The sequence below is a fragment of the Amaranthus tricolor genome, chromosome 16 (genome assembly GCF_026212465.1).
Source record: "Amaranthus tricolor cultivar Red isolate AtriRed21 chromosome 16, ASM2621246v1, whole genome shotgun sequence".
Lineage (NCBI taxonomy): Eukaryota > Viridiplantae > Streptophyta > Magnoliopsida > Caryophyllales > Amaranthaceae > Amaranthus > Amaranthus tricolor.
The window spans coordinates 8,004,154-8,020,550 of record NC_080062.1 but is presented as its reverse complement, the minus strand read 5'-3'; the positions used below and the strand labels follow the sequence as shown (position 1 = coordinate 8,020,550).

General features: G+C 29.1%; 1 long non-coding RNA gene across 1 annotated transcript; it reads right to left on the bottom strand.

Annotated features, from left to right (window-relative positions):
* Nucleotides 1-3,494: 3,494 nt before the first annotated feature.
* LOC130802819 (uncharacterized) lies at nucleotides 3,495-15,500 on the bottom strand. Its single transcript, XR_009039809.1, has 4 exons — nucleotides 14,701-15,500; nucleotides 12,794-12,902; nucleotides 9,881-10,016; nucleotides 3,495-7,525 (listed from the first exon to the last, which is right to left on the bottom strand). It is a non-coding gene; the product is annotated as an uncharacterized LOC130802819 (long non-coding RNA).
* Nucleotides 15,501-16,397: the final 897 nt, after the last annotated feature.

Genomic DNA, 16,397 nt, shown 5'->3' with positions numbered 1-16,397 from the left:
GATTGGAGTGATTAATTGGATCAGTTTGAAGATAATTTATTCATAACTATTAGTTATTTTAATCAACTAATGTATCAATCATTATCATTAAATAGTTTACGTTGATCATTTTGATGGAGTTAAAAATTTATAATTCTATAGTGAGATTTTGTTTTATTTGTTTCCATGTAAATTTTATCAAAATAAATATTTTATAATTTTTAATCAAACACAATTTGAGATATTTATGAATATTTGCATTTGTAAACATGAAAAAATAACCAAATTGAACAATAATATTGAATATGAGGGAGTATAATGGATTAAGGTTAAATAACTCATTAAATCATATGCACTCCTTATTTATGTACGGGTGCACATGGCATTTCCGACCAAGGATCAATTTAAAACAAAGTTTTTGTTAATTTTTATCATTAACAACAGTAAGTTTACATACATCTAGCCCTTTTAACCCCACTCTAGTTGGGAGTCATTAGTGACATGCATCGGGTAATGAAATGTTATTGTTATCGTAATCTTAGTTAATTTGACCATTCAACTATCTATTTTTGTCAAAATAAACTTAAATTGTTTAATAAACTATTCTACGAACATCACATGATGCATACTCTCTGTTTTCATTTGTTCTTCTCTTTCGCTTTTTTTTTTTGCAAATCTCAAATGCAAATTTAAAAGTCAAATAATTTTAATTGTGAGTTTTTAAAAATTCTAAAAAAATGATAATTCAAAAGTATATATTAAGACGAATATATCAAGATCCCACATAGATATAAATCATTGAGGAATCATAGTCAATATATTTTAGAATAATATACAAAAAGCAAAGGAATAGTATTTTTTGGGTGCTTGAGGCTTTTGTGATGGGTGATTGGCCCCTCAATACAAGAGAAGGGCAGTCAATTTATAAAGTGCCGTAGTACCTCAGACATGTCCCAAACATGCAGACACCCCCACTATTCTCTCTCCCCACCATCTCATTTAATCAACTAATCCACTATTGCTAATCCTAATCAATGCACCCACTCAACATATTTTATTTATTATATTTCTATTAATAATGACCATCAACCAATAATCTTAACTTACTTAGTATAGGAGGAATGCATCTAGATTTTAGAGTGATTTAAAATTCAAACTTGTTAAATTTTTTAAAAGATTCAAAAATTATCTGAAATTCAATCGAAAATTAATAATTATAACCCGGATATAATATAAGTATATATGATAAATATGAATAAAAAATTTGTCAAATTTATAAAAAATTTTATAATTCTAAAAAGTGACAACTAAAAAATAAACACTACTTTTTTGAATTTTCTTTTTTGATAAACTAGAAATAATGTTGCAATTGTAAACGTCACTCATATTTTGTACTTTCAAATATTTTTGACTTGACTACCTTTACAAATATGTACATAGTCTACCATCTTGATTAAAAGTAAAACTTGAATAGTATACATTATTCATCAATTAATCTTGTTTTATAATTTTTTCACGAATGCGTAAAGAAAAATATTGAAATGGAATCGTGTTTGATTCGTTTCAATATAAATTTTCAATATTAAAATTTTACAATTTTTACTGAAAGTATAGCTATAAATGAAAAAGAAATGAAAAATGTTATAATACAAAGACTGCTAAGGTATCATAAATGTAAGCAAAATTCAATAGCCATATAAATTATGATTCTTATCTTTATAACTTACCAATTTTATATTTTCGAAGTAATATTTATAACTTTTAATAATCAAAAGACTACTTTTAACTTTTTGGACCCCAAGCTATTGATATTTTTCATCTAATAACAAAATATTTTATAATTATTTTCTTTGGAACATATAATTATTTTCTAATACATCTTTCATCTAATAATTTTTTTTTTTAGAATCAGTTATTTGGTTATATTTGCAAATGATCATAAAAACCATACAAATGATACAATGCAATAAAGAAAATTGCATAATGTCGAATTTAGTTATAACTATGCTAAAATAAAAAAAGAAATAGCAATTACAATATGTCACATAAGATGTTCAACTGCCGATTAATGTAGTCCTTATCATAAGCAAATCGTTCAGAGGTTATCATTTGAAATTATTGCATTATATCTTTAGTATATTGTACGATATCTAAAGTTATAACTATCGTTATAAGCTTTTTATTGAGTTTATTTATTAACATGATATCAAAAGCCATGAGGACGACATATGCTAGCTACATTCAAAATTTTTGGCCAAAGAGCTCTTGTTTGAAGAGCGTAATACAGTATATAATAGTTGTGTTTAGTAAATAACCTTTTTGCTTGGATTTCAACTTTTTGTTTGGATAAACAACCAAAATAATATTCCGTAAAAAGCTTTTAAACCAGATAACAATGTTGTTTTTGAACAAAAACCAAAAAACTACTTTGAGTAACTTTTCTTTATTGTTTTTGACTTTTGATTTACTTTTTCACTAATAAACTAACAACAACCAATAACTCAACACAAATTATTGTGAGAAACGGTCTTTTAAAGAGAAGGTCTCAATTGGGCCGACCCATTAGATTTTTTAAAATGCAAAAAATGAAAAATATAGTGTAATTGTACGCTTACTTGGTAGGGTTTTAGGATACCTCAAGCAGACATTTAAGATATGTCAAGTAGGAACACATAGTATGTCACGCAAGTGTTTTAAACATGCTAAAGTTGTCAACTAGGTGTTATGTGCTAGATGTTTAGGTTATTTGTTGTATATAAGAGTTTAGATTATGTGCTTTACGTGTTTAGGTTATCTGCTGTAGGGGTTTTTGTTATATGTTGTAGGTAATTTTGTTATATGTTGTACATAATTAGCTTATTTGTTGTATGTATTCATGTTATGTGTTGTATGAGTTTATGTTATGTGTTATAAGTGTTTATATATCTATTTTTGTAAACAAAATAACAACTAAAAATTATAGTAGGTGTTTTGTGAAATGTGTGTGTAGTAGGTGTTTTAATGAATTGAACAGGGCTTTGAGAGCCGTCTCTCAATGAGCCCTACTGATAACTCAAAGGTTTAAATTGCTAGTTTAACAAATACTAGCTCAGCCATTTTGAGTTTGCACCAAAATACAATTTCAGTTTTATAATGTCAAACCAACCAGCAACCATTTATCAGATAGAACCAACATTTCTAAATTTGTAGATGAGTTTGCTCTTCACATTTGAGTTCCTTACAAGACTTGGACACTTGTAATGTAATAATCAAAATAAGAATTTGTAAAACATTTTCCATCTACAAATCATAAATAAACACGTTAAAAGGATAAAACTTGATTGACCCATTCAACAAATATTCTCATGAAATAAAGGCCACAAAACCCAAAGCCTCAAGTTCTTCCGCATACTTCCTCATGAAAACAACAAAATTGGAAAGATTTGGGTTTCTTTCAACCCATTATTTACCCCATTAATATAATGCCCACAAAAGTTTTATAAAAGATTAGATTGTGAATTGTCCAAGAATCCTCACTCATTTGATGCCCTAATTCTTATGAAGTTCTTAAATTTATAGCTGGTTGTCCAGTCTCACAACCCACAGGTATGTTTCCAGATTAAGGCATTTAGCCAAGGTTTCTTTGCCAAAAACATACTCTTGTAAGAAACCATCTTTTAACAGTGACGGATCTAATATCATCTCACTTTAGTAGGGTTTTTAATTAAATAGCATATAGGCCAACTCAGGCCTAAATTTTACCTCACTGATAGAGTAAAAATTAATTGTCCCAAAAAAAGCAAAAAGGAATTTAAGAAATTCAAGGGAGATAGCTGATAACTCAGAAAAAAGAGTGTATTTAGTGGCAAGCTAGAACAAGTATTTTCAGGATAGAAAATATTGTTTTTGATATAAAAAAAAGGTTGATTATTTTATAAAATATTATTACCACAAGTTTAATGAAAATTGCCCCATCAACAATTGGCCATAAATTTAAGAGAAAATTAAAAGAAGTGGATTAAAAAAATAGATAAAATAGTATTTTATAGAAAAGAAGGATAAATATATATATAAATAAATAAGATAAAAATATAAGTTAAATCTACGGATTAATATTAAACGAACAAATATTAATAATGATTTTCTTTATTATTATCCCTCCCAAAGCCCTTTACTATTCCTCTTTGTCCCCAAATAGTTTTGGCATATGCCACTATTCATTTTTATTTATATATATATATATATATATATATATATATATATATATATATATATAGATACTAAAAAATATAATTGCTCAAATATCAACTAGACTCCAACATTAATTTGGTGATATAATTTCTCTATAATAATTTAAATTTAGAATAATTGATATAATTAATACGCAACTAAATAATTTACTCCTCCATCCAGATCTACTGAATTTAACCCTTTAGAACAAGAGACAAACCATTATTAAAGAACTACCTACAAATAATTAGGCGTTAGGATATTCCGGACTTATTACCTCTTATTTTAGAAAAAAAAAAATGAATTAAATTCTTATTAAAAATTACCTAAAATAATCCGATTTTTTTATTATTTTCCTACGATAATCCCACCTATTGATTAACCATGAATAATCCAACCTTTACCGAGTGTTTTTCTAAAGTAAACCCGGTAACCAGATGATTTGCTATAGCAAGTTTTTATTTTATTTAAATAAAAGATAAATTAAAATACAATGTCGAAAAAATAATTTTTTTAATTTTACATTAATTTTCAATTTAATTTTTTTTGAATTACCTACTATAGCAGGTCATTACATTACCTAAGTTTACTCTAAACAAATACACCCTAAAGTTGAAATTACTCATAGTTAATCAATAAGTGAAATTATTATAAAAAAATGATAAAAAGATTAGATTATTCTAGGTAAGTTTGCCCTCCATTTAAATAAACTTGTTTTATTTTCTTTGAATTTTTTGGAACCTTTTTTAAAATTAAAATAATATCCAAGCAATTTCACAATTATATTGACAGAAAATATGATACATAAAAATATAGTTTTAAATAAACATTAAATTTAATTTTGAAAATATAACAATTGTATATCTGTAATTTATACCATCTATTTATAACCAAATATCTCATGAGTGTGTTTAGCAAAATGTTTCTTTTGTTTTTTTGAATTTTTGCTTTTTTGGTTTATCAAATCAACCTACCAAAATCAAGAGTTTGAAAAATGAGTTTTAAACTAATCGAAATGCTGACTTTCAAATCAAAACCAAAAGCTAATTATAGCAGCTCGTTTAAATAACTAGCTGAAACACATGGCTTATCAACCAATACTTTCAGCTAGTCAAATCAATAAAAATGTTTCAACCAACAACTTCGGCTAAATCATTGCCAAATATATCTAGCTCCTTGTATACAACCCTAAAGATTGTGTAGTGTGTATATGTCATTTTCACCACACTCAATGTACTCCCCCTGAAGATAACAAATCATATCGACAAAGAAAGATGCAACCAAACTATCCCTTAACTCAAGAAAGAAAAGCAAAACCAAATAAGACATAAGTGACAAGGTAATGCAACAAAAATATATTGCTCATAACACAGCCAAAAATGTATAAAGCAATCTAAAGGCCACAGTATAGAAGGCATAAGTGACATAACTATAGACATAGATGCTATCCAAGAGCTAAGATTGAGCTAGTTTTATGGTGTAACTGTGTTTATGTCAACCTCTATTACTTGGACTTTTCATTTTGCTTCACGTACTCGTATCCGATCCTTGATACTCGAACATTGCTTTGGCACTTAGACACTTCATTTTAAATGTAAAATTAAAAATAAGCGTAATCGATACTTGGACACATACCATATCCACATCAGTATCTATGTCCAAGTAATATAGATGATGCCAACTATTCAATTTCACTATCATACACTTATCCATTGAATTCATGTATCATTCACATAAAGGTGAATCAAGTTGATTATTGTTTTATATCACGCATTGGATTTGGAGCAATAGTTGCTCACTATAATTGGACTAAGTAGTATATGCCTTACAAACTTAACTACACTATTCAAAACCAAACTAAATACTAAAAAATCAAAAAAAATATAGTAAACCCTGCAATTTTTTCTTCTTATGAGATGTTTATAGTCCAATGGCCTACTCTAAAACAGACATAGTCTACGCTATTTTTATTGTGCATCCTTAATATTTCATTCACATGTCCAGACTTTTCACTCTCTACTTTATTTAATTATACTCTCCAACTTATACTCCTTGAATTTAAGATTAGAGCACACTATTTTAACACGTTTTAAGTCCATACGAGATTAGTTAGTTTGATTTGTTGCCACAAATTGTCACCTCCTCCTCTTCATCACATGAGCATCATTACTTTTTTATCAGAACAAATTAAATTTATTTATAAATTTAAACATAATCAAATAATATTGATTTATTTCGTTTCAATCTAAATTTTATTACTATCAACTTTTATATTTTTTAATTTAATAAATTAGTAAAATTAGTTCAAAACTAAATAGAACACATATACTAGAAAAGAGAGTATTATTGTCATACTCCACATGTACATATACACTACATAGACATAGAAATCACTTGAAAACCAACTTCAACCTTTAACCTAATTATGTTTTTCTCTTTAATAAACATAACTAGTTATATTTCATGCATAATTAGAATATCAATGGAAGTATTCAACTAGACTTGTGCCTTTTTATATGGGTACCTTATCAATGCTAATGGGGTTCGTAGTTCTAAGAATAATATTTGCTTAATAAAATATATAAATGTGGTTTCCTAATTTTGATTAATCAAATATGATTAAAATAAACCTTATCATAATGTTTATCCAATCACAATATTTAGGACGGACTCTTTTGCAATTATTTTTATTATTGTACGTCAAAAATAAAAAAACATATACTATCAAAAACTTTGGAAGAGTGCAAACCTTTATTATAGTTTATTATTCATTTATTTTTGAAAATTTTCACGTGGTAACCAAAACTTTTAAAAAATTTACGTGGTAACCCTAAGGTTTACAAAATTGTTCCACAATGACCTTTTTGCACATTAAACGTTAGCAAACATTAATTTTAAAGCTTTATGGTTGTTGTACACCTATTTGTGCGACTCATCTTTTCAATGCTATCAGTCTCAACCTTTTTCCCTAAACATAAACCCTAACTTTATCATTTTTGGATTTCGTAGAAAAAAATATAATTTGGATGAAAGATAGTAGGGTTAGGGGTTATATTTTGAGAAAAAAAGTTGAAACTGATGACATTTAAAATGGTGAGTCGCATAAATAGGCATACAACAACGTTAAAGCTTCAAAATTAACGTTTGTTAACGTTTTATGTGCAAAAAGGTCACGGTAGAACAATTTGGTAAACCTCAAGGTTACTAAGTCGCTTTTTTAAAAGTTTTGGTTACCACGTAAAAAAACCCAAAACCTCAGAGCTACCACGTAAAATTTTCCTTTATTTTTTTAATTGAAAATGCCCCTCGTCCAATCTTAAAAGCAATAGCAAGCAACCTGCAAAGACACCAACAATATAAGTCAAGTCCTTAACGAACCACTTTCCACACTAAGTTTTGATTAAGTTGAAAGGATATAATAACTTTTTATAATAGAAGTGTAACAAAAGACAGAAATTCTTTGTATAACTTGTTATGTGTGGACAACTTTAGCTTATTTTGCTATAACTTATTGGTATGAAAAAGTTATTTTTCTACAAGCTGATTATAGCAACATGTTCAAAATCAAATATTCAAATCAGCCACAATAATCAACCATCAATCGTTTGTCAAACATCTTCTATTATCCTTTGTTTCTTTTTAGGGAAATTCCACGTGATAGCATTCAGTTTTCATAAAACGTCAGTGGTAACACTTTTGTAAGATTTTTGCACATGGTAACTTCCGGTTTATGCACTATCTAACTGCCGTAGCATTTTCCGTTAAATTCCTGTTAATTTCCATTTAAATTCCAATTTTCGCTCTCAAATGTTTAATTCACCATTTTAACTTTTAATTCACCGATTAATTTATCAACACCATTAAATATTGTAACAATTAAGTAGATATGTACTAGTGCTTGGAATGCACATTTTAAACTTATAAAATGCACGTTTTGAGCTTATAGAATGCGCCTTTTGAATTATTTATTAGTGTTTGTAATGCACTTTTTAAACTTTATAGTGTCAATAATTTTAATGAAAATGAAATTGTTACAACATTTAAGAGCGTTGATAAATTAATCGGTGAATTAAAAGTTAAAATTGTGAATTAAACATTTGAGAGCAAAAACTGGATGCTACAATGTGGAAAAATCTTACAAAATGATAAATTAAACAGAAATTAACAAGAATTTACCGAAAAATGCTACGACAGTTAGATAGTATATAAACTGGATGCTACAATGTAGAAAATTCTTACATAAGTGGTATCACTGGCGTTCATGAAAACTGAATGCTACTATGTGGAATTTCTTTTTTTAATTGCTACAACTCTATCTTAATTATATGATAATTATTTATAGAAGTGTGACTAATAAAAAGAAACAAAGGATATAATAACCTAATTTAGATGCATTATGATTTGGCAAAATCATTCCAAGTCCACATACTTTTGTAAGCCATGCAAGTAAAGCACAAACAAAAGGTCAATTTAAGAGACTACTTTAGTTTCCCACCTTAGTTGCCTCTTGATTAAACTATGTTGCACAAATTCACCTAAAAAATAAAGGATTGGGAATAGAAAAGAATCATGAACTAGACTAGTAATTGAAGAATTTCAATTCATTCTTATAAAAAAGGTTCAATTCTCACCGACCACCTACAGAAAAAAAAAATAATTTCTTCATCCTTAAACTATAGGCGATATTGTCTAGCCTACCCTTGAATAATAATAATAAAAAATACAAGAACAAATACAACCATTATTGAACACAAGTACATTCATTACTAAGCATAATTATAGTATAAGTGGCATAATGGTGGAAATTGAATATAGATAAATTTGCAATCAAAGCATCCAACAACAAAAAAAATGTTATAATTTAGTGCACAGGTCTACTTTGCCATTAAAGAGATACATAATGGAGGAAGAGAAAGGAGCAAATACTCCAAAAAGACACTTAGATGGAGCAATCAAAACATAAAGGAACCAAAACAAATAATTATACAAACCTAAACTTTCCGATCAAACCATGGACTAGTAAAGGAACAACCGATGTATACGATTTATACCTCCGACATCATCAAAGAGAAAAGAAAGAAAATACTCTCAACAACCGAGATAGTACTACACTTTCACGAAGTGAGCCTAGGTTTCAAATTTCCATAAAGGTGTTTAAAACAGACTCGTTGACCCGATATTTACCCGACTTTGAAACCGAACCCGACTTCAAAATAAATTTAAAATATTATAATTAATGTGGACACAAAACCCGATTTTAAATCAACTTGAAACACTTGATCCGAAATTAACCCGATGACGTGAATGAACACCTCTAGGTTTCTAAGGTGTTATTAAGGAACACAATCCCTCTTTGGTTTCCTTTTTCATTCCAACGTAAGGATATATAAGGGGATCGGAAATCGATTTTCCTGTACGTGAAGAGAATTGAACTCTTGTAACAAGGGTGACACGGAAGAGGACTTCAATGACTAGGTAGATCCGTAATTCTTACAATCCCTATCTTATTTCATTTACCAAATAATAAGCCATAAAACCTTTACAAAAAGATCCAACCATGTAACTTTCTTACCTGGAAGCCCTAATAAAACTTGCTCAGAAATGTATATATAATTAAGTACAACCAATTACCCAAGAAAGACAACCACATAGAGCTATAATGAACATAAGAATAGAACTTTAGTTTGCTTACCTTGCCGAAGGATGCTTTCACGGCTCACCGAGATCGCAATAACGCTACTTTTTAACGAGTTGACGAGATCAGTGGAGCTACTAATGAACATATTCTGTTCAAACAAGGCTTCCAGATATGCTTTTCTTGCAAAAAGCTACAGATTACAGCAATGTATAAATAAATTATCATTCAAGATGAGAGGCGAAAACACCTCTATTGATTTAAATCCCTTCTTAGGGCAAAAAATGCGATGCATCTCAAAAATGCCTCTCCGATGTTATTAAACCTTATCCTTAAGGGCAAACGATTATCCTCCTCCTTCAAAGCACAAATACAAATCTAACATCATGATGATCCACAAATCGACTATCATGATTATATAATGTTTCTAAGTTCAATGACATCCATCTTACATCTAACGCTAACGAAAAGCTCATGAGAATTAGTGAAGTTATACTCGGGAAAGTAGGAAAGTCGATGTTGAGGTGATTGAATAACTTCCGAGATGGTAATATGAAGTACATATTTTGCTCTAACCTAATGATCCACAAATCAACTATTATGATCGCTTCAAATAGAATTAACTTGGCGTAATAGTTTCAGTAAGTATATATCAAAAAAATCCAAAAACAGGTATTTGCAAAGCAGGATTGAAAATCATTCAGCAAAAAGACTTGCAAAGTACTAAAAACTAGGGCTGGCAAAAGTTGATCCGACCTAAACCTAATCCAAAATAAGTGGATTTGGGTTGAGACTTTTGACCCAATTGATTAAATGGGTCGACCCGACCTGATCTATTTATTAAATGTGTTAGGTTCAGGTCAAAATTCTAAACCTGAAGAAAACCTGTATAACCCATTTAATTAAATGTGTTAATTTCGAGTTAAATCAATAAGTATAAGCTATACTTAGTTCATTTATTTCTTATTTTTCATAGTATATACAAATAAACAACAAAAAAAATAAAGTTAAGTTAAAATTAAAGCCTAAAAAATTAGATTTAATCAATGTCAAAAACCTTAAAACGAAAACAAAAAAATTATAAATGGATGAAGTGGGTCGAAATCAGATCAACTTGATTTGTTGCAGGTGGGGTCAAGGTTGTAATTTTCGACCTATTTAACTAAATGGGTTGGGTTTGAGTCAAGGGTTTCGGACCTGTTTATATATGACCCGAACCCGACCCAAACTGATCTGTTTGACAGGCCTACTAGAAACGTAGATAATTTTTTAAGACCATAACTACCACAATATACAGAGAATAAAGAAGGATAAAGGGTTCTAATATCAAAAGACAACACAATCAAAATCCACTTTTAGTGATCTTCCTACTTTTAAATTAGCACAAAAGAAATTCCCTCGATGTCTTCAATCCCAAAATCGACTAATTGCCTACGGCAATGCTCAAAATACAATTAAGGAAAAGCCACAACGCACAAACAATACATTATGTAATAGAATTCAGAATATATGTCAGTTAAGCAAGAATAATTCCCTGCCATCCAACAAAAAAACAAGAAAACAATTCACACAAATAATTAACGCAAACACACAAAACCCAACAACAAACAACCAAGCTTTTGGTGTTTCCATATCCTACTCTTTGACTTGGCATTGAGAGTTATAGAAAAAGGTTTACTCATTTACTTTGCCTCATAATCCTCTAACTTATTTGTACTTAAGCTAGATATATAGCTATAAATGTTCACACAATTATGAAATAAAACATAATCTTAATATTTTTTTCAGGCAAAACTCCATTTAATTTACATTTACCAACCTGAACAAGGTATTTAGACAAACAATTTGTAGGATTGATTATTGGGAAATAAGTTATATCATAAGATGCCCTCTAAAACGTACTAGGTCGTCGTGCATTCAATCATTTAAACATTTAGGGGTGTTTGATATGAAATTTTTAATACTAAGTAAAGGATTCAATTACCATTACTACACATATTTGTTTGGTATGATATTAGGTTAACCCAATCCCTTTCTTGAGAGTAATGGATACCCTTACTTTGTTACCACCCATTTATGTCAAGTAACAAATTCCCTTTCTATGATCAATTAAGTGTTTCCCTTATATTTTCATACCAAACAACATATAACTACAACCCATACCCTTACCCTTACCCTTACTCCTCTTTATCATTTTCCTTTCCATTACATTTTATATTCTTATACCAAACACCCCTTAAAAGAGTATAGACAACTACTTTTAATACTAGTTTCATGTGCACTTTCTTCAGGTTAAGCGAATTGAAGAGAAAGGAAGGGAAGAGAATTGGAGTAATATAGCTTTACTTGTTTTGATACCAATTTCGAAGGGCAATAATTTAGAAGGAAGAGATTGAGGGGATTAAGTCCTCTCTTAGTATTGTTGATAACCAATTCTCTCCAAATATTGAGAGAATTGAAACCTTTCTTCTTTTAATTCCCTACTAAACATACAACGGATCTAGACTTTCGCTAATATCCCCTCTCTTCTCCTTACCCTCCTAAATTGTAAATTGTTATTCAAACAAAATTTTAATGTTTATGCTCAAGAGAAAATTTAATCCTCCCTCCTCATTAGAAAGTTAAAACAAATTCCGATCAACGGAAGGCAAGTATAACAAGAGATCTTGGTACGTCGAATTACATCCGAAAAACTCATCCACCCAAATAATAAAATCCACCTTGTGCATAAAGCTCAAAAAATCATATCACTATAAAAAAATTGAACCAACCTATGCTTAAAAAATTGGATTTAGGCACGCTTATATGTGCAGTTGATGCATTTAGCCACACATATATTTGGATTACAAAAATGAATATAAATCACACAATGAAGTCAACAAACATGAAGCTCAAAAGTATTGTATAAGTATCATCATATGAAGCATTAAAAGGCACATAACAAATTGTTATAATATTTGTCCACCATACCTCTTAAAGCCACTAATAAGGGCCACATACTTGAAGTAATCTTCCAGTGTCAACTATCCCAACTCCAGATATTTTAGCATCAGAAAAATCAACAAAATATCATCCTTATCTGTATGAAAACACAACAATTCAAGTACATTAGTAAACTAAACTGAAGTCAAATCAATAGTGATTGCTTCTTAGGAATTATGTCACAATCTATTAATTCTAGTACACAAATACATTTTCTACACAGATTAAATGATGTCTGTTCGATCATCGATTGATACAATCGAAAACGATAGTCTACGATTGTACACCCATTAGTCCAATTGAAATAGAGCAAGTTCAAATTTTGATCACATCTAAAAGAAAATTAAGCATAAAAAACATATGAGTTGTCTAATTTATATTTGTTAGTCTATGAGTACTTGCAACATGGGTCAAATTGAAGCACTATAGAGTTGATCATGTGTATCATTATATGTCATGTGATAATGACACTTTAGTATGAAATGTAGTATAAAATTCATGTTCACAACTTCATCAAGTAATTTTATATACATATCAAATCAAACAAAACATAAATCAACAACAATGGATACATGTTGTCTATTAGGTAAAGAATAGCTATCAAATCCCTCCATGATCAAATTACCCTACTCAAACTTTTTAAACTTGCACTATTCATGATTAAATTTAGAGCATAGATCGTGTTCTAAATCAATGATCAACTACACATAAGATATAATCAACATAACATATACATAAAATTCATAAATCTAGTATTAAAAAAAATCATTCAAGATGGTTTCGGAGGTATTAATGAATCGTTAAAGGAAGATAAAAAGTTAGAACTTGAAAATCCAAAAATCGAGGAAGACCAAAAAACCTAAAGAGTAGAAGTGAAAAAGGATATGAAAGATTTAAACTCGATCAAACGAATAAAATCAAAATAAATAAAGAATTATTAGTGGATGACTATGTAGCTGACACTAATCTTTTGAGAAGGAACTTTCACATTGTTATAGTATCACAAGACTTCTCATATATATATATATATGAAATTAGAAAACATCATTTACAAACAAGAAAGAAGTCGAGAGAGAAAATTGGTATCCCACAATAAAAGCCATGGGTTCCGGCGAAAGGTTATCGGATGGGCTGGGACCATTCATAGAAGAAGATGATCCAAGTAATTGCATGTGTAATTATGATAATTATCAATAAACAAATTACAAAGAAACAGGAAATTAAACCTTAATTCTTTGGGTAATGAAGCTAACCTAATCATAATTATCTAGGCTAAATACCTATATGTGAAGCTGATTAGCATGGTCCTGTACTCTATTAATATATATTTTTTTCATTAGTAATAACTAATTAAATCTACCCACCTCAAAAGTTGCAAATTAATTTTATTGGATTTACAAAATATATTAATTTATTTTTAGATGGTAATAGATATAAAATGGTATTAACAAGATTCTTACCACTTATGTATATCCAAATTGTTACCCTCGAATATGAAAATTAACAGCTCCTCTCAATCTAAGAGAGACCTATATAATTAGTTCGATTCTTACCGCCTATACATATTTTATTCTTACCCCAAATAAAAAATTAACAGCTCACCTTATGCTAAGACAGACCTATATAATTAGTTCGATTCATAACACTTACACATATTCTATTGCTACCCCCAATAAAAAAATTAACATCTCGTCTCATCCTAGACCTATATAATTAATTTGTTTTTTTAATTGATTACTATAAAATTAGTAGTAATCACTTTAATAGAATAATTTTATATTGTGAGAATTAGTGAAAAATTAAATGGTGATTAACACTATTTCATCCAATAAAAAAAAAAAGAAATGATCAAAATAACATTTTATTATAATTAAAAAAGAAAAGAAAAAACATACCATTAGAAGTTGAAGAGAATCAAAGGGGTTGGAGAAATAATTAAGAGGTGGGGTTGGAGTTGGAAGGGAAGCTGACAGAGAGAGCAGTGAGCACAAAAAAGGAATAGTATAGATGATATTTCTACACATCTCATTTTTTTTCTTTTATTTTTTTTTTAATTTTATTTTCATAGTTTGTATTCTATACCATTTCTGCCTTTCTGTGCTCACTCTCTTCTGTCAAATTCTCACTCCTCCCACCTAAAACAGAAATCTCACCCAAAATATAATTTCAACTTACCAAATTGGGAAAGAAAACAGAAAAAAGATCAGAAACCAGAAATTTTAAACCTTACAGATGCAAAAGAAAGTTTCAGATCTGCAAGTGTACTAATTTCCAGTTTTGTGATTAGGGTTTTTTCATATGGTACTATTTTTTTTTGGGTTTTTAAGAATCAAATCAAAAAGTTCAAAAAAAAAAAACCATTAAAATCTAACACTATAAACACACATGCAAACTAAAGATATGATCTTTAATTGAGTTTCAGAAGGATACATCAAACAGTAATTTGATATGATAAGAGAAGAGAGAGAAAGGGTTTTAGAGAGAGAAAGAGAGAGTTTAGTGAAGAGAGGTAAGTGGATTGTTTGGATGTTAGTTTAAATCATTTACAACAAATTAGGGGAGGTTGGGGAAGGTGTGTGGTGGGGGGTGGTAAGGGGTTAGATTAGAGTGGTAGCGCAAGCAAGCTAATTTCTAATTTTTGCTCTCAATGTTTTAGATTTAAAGCAAGGAGAAATAGTAAGATTTTTCAAAATTTAATAATATGTAAAGAGATTTATAAAATTATGTGGATGATATTAAAAGAAATTAAAATAAAATTAAAAAATATAAAATAAGTAAAATAAATTAAAATAACAATTAATGTAAATTTAATGGGACAAATATTATGTTTGTGGGTTGTAATTTTAGTGATTGGATGTCATGTGGCTACGTGTGGGTCTCTTATGAGTTAGAGTATGAGTTATGACCATTGACATTTCCTTTTTTTGGTTTTCTATGTATATGATAATAAAGCTTACAATAATCATTTTCCCAAGAAAATAAATACCATGGTTAAATGTAGAGGTAAAAGTGGAATTTTATGGAATCTATCAAGAGAGTCATTTTTTGGCTTTGGTGAAATTAGTTTAGGTTAGGGTATTACTTTCTTTTGACCAAGTGAAACTATTTTTGGCTAAATTGAGTGAATTATAGTTGGTTTAAATTGAATTGAAATGAATTAAAATAGGAGTTGTTTTGATCTTGATTGATTATAATTTATAACTTATTGATAAACCTTTTTTGTTAATGAAACCTAACAAAAGAAATGTTGTGATTTTAAAGTTATTAAATGTAGGGTTTGAGGAGTCTAGTAAGATATATGTCTTACGTAGAATTTCTTATCATTCTTCTGGGTTTTATACGGGCTTATAGCAAAGGACTAGATGATATACTATGTGGATAGGTTCTAAAGTTGTAGCGGGTTGTCTCAATAGATCAAAATGCAATCCAGGATCGTTATCTCTATTTGTCATTAATGTGCAGGGACACATATACATGGAAAAAAGAACTTTTCAGCTATTAAAGGTGAAACGTGCTCAAGTAGCACCAAGGTCGACCCTGAGATTTAAGAGGCCCGGAGCAAAACATTAATTATAGACCCCTAATAAATATT